Genomic DNA, 1,567 nt, shown 5'->3' on the forward strand with positions numbered 1-1,567 from the left:
CGTATGAACTCAAATGCCTCCTTACAGGAACAATGTCCTGCATACTTAGAAAAACAATCCATCCTTAGCTCCAGGCAATACTATAGCAGACAGGAACTATATTTCTGATGACAATATTGAGTATGCTGGTGCCCCTAGTGGGAGAGGGTACTACATGAACATGGGAGTTTGCAATGATAAGTCAAGCAAGCATTAAGAAGACATAATTGTAGAGGTGTAGGTGTCCCAGTTTGTGGAGGAGTAGTTAAAATAACCATGAAGGATGGTGTTTGGGCTAATGGAGAGGGACTGCATTTTTTGTGATATGTTTTATGACTTCTGGGTGTGATGGCTGGTGTTCTGCAGCTGTCCAGATACTACTGATATTCGTATATGAAGGCATTCAAGGTCATTTTTCTGGTCAATTTGTCTTGGGATGATAGTGATGCCCCCAAGACCATTACTGGTGTTTGCATTTGCAGGCCTAAATGTGTGGTAGGCAGGGAAGTCATGCAAGGTGGACGCATTGTGACTTTTCTGGAGCCAAGTTTTAGTGACAGCACAAATATTTGAATTTTCCAAAACTGGGAAGACCTGAATGGAGGGGATTTTCTTATTTAGACTCCTATTGTTGTGAAGTGCTACACTGATATTTGCCAGATTTGAATTTGTATTTATTAGGTTGGTAGCCTGAGTAAACTTTCATTACTTAAAAAAGACACTGTAGAATAGAGAAAGTCTTAGCCAATACGCAAAAGCCCCAATGAGATAAATGCAAGCTGTCCTTGGCAAAATTGGATTGTCTTCCATTTCCCTCCTGGCTGACAAACATTGGGCCATTTCAGAATGATACCATTAACTAAGTCAGTTATTAAATTCCTTCATCTTTTACGTATATAGTGTGGCATCATTCTCTGTGACTGTAGCATACTGCTCAAGACTACTTTCTTTCCAGTCTTACATACATACTCAGAGAGCTCCATCAAGTCCCTCTTCATGTAGACTAAGCGGATGTATCACATCATTCACACTCACATTAACAATGGCCATAGCTTTGCACAGTGGCAGTATCATAGTCAAAGAGCTTAATCAGAGTCATGATTATTGCTAATTGAAAACTATTCATATTAAAAATCATCATGCCATATTCATAACTGGGGCAAAGGGACTTACAAACCTTGGTGATATGGCAGATTCTTGCACTTCAGAGGCAGATAGCTGTTACTCTGTTTTTAAACAACCTGGTGAATGGTGTATCAGTGTACTGAACTATAGAATCACCTATAACAACTACATTACTATGGTGAGTTGACTGTCATTGTAGTCTTAAGGGCTTCACCACAGCACCCTAGTTACTCTTGTCAGTGGTGGTAGTCAAAGAAGTTGTATGCGGTATGGAAGGTGTGTTAACATGCTGCTGAGGCTTGGCTGTGGTGCACAACTGTGCCACACCCAGGAGGTCTTTGTCATTTTGAAAGTGATTTTGAAGCACCTCAACACAGGAGGTTTTTTTCCTTCTCTTGCAATATATAGGTGTGGTATTAGTATGGATACTGATACCCAGTTTGCATAAAAGGTTTGCTTCCAT

General features: G+C 40.3%; 1 pseudogene; it reads left to right on the plus strand.

Annotated features, from left to right (window-relative positions):
* Positions 1-1,029: 1,029 nt before the first annotated feature.
* Positions 1,030-1,194, plus strand: LOC122812456 (annotated as a pseudogene).
* Positions 1,195-1,567: the final 373 nt, after the last annotated feature.

This window comes from Protopterus annectens, chromosome 9.part0, assembly GCF_019279795.1.
Source record: "Protopterus annectens isolate FY-2018-M chromosome 9.part0, PAN1.0, whole genome shotgun sequence".
NCBI lineage: Eukaryota > Metazoa > Chordata > Ceratodontiformes > Protopteridae > Protopterus > Protopterus annectens.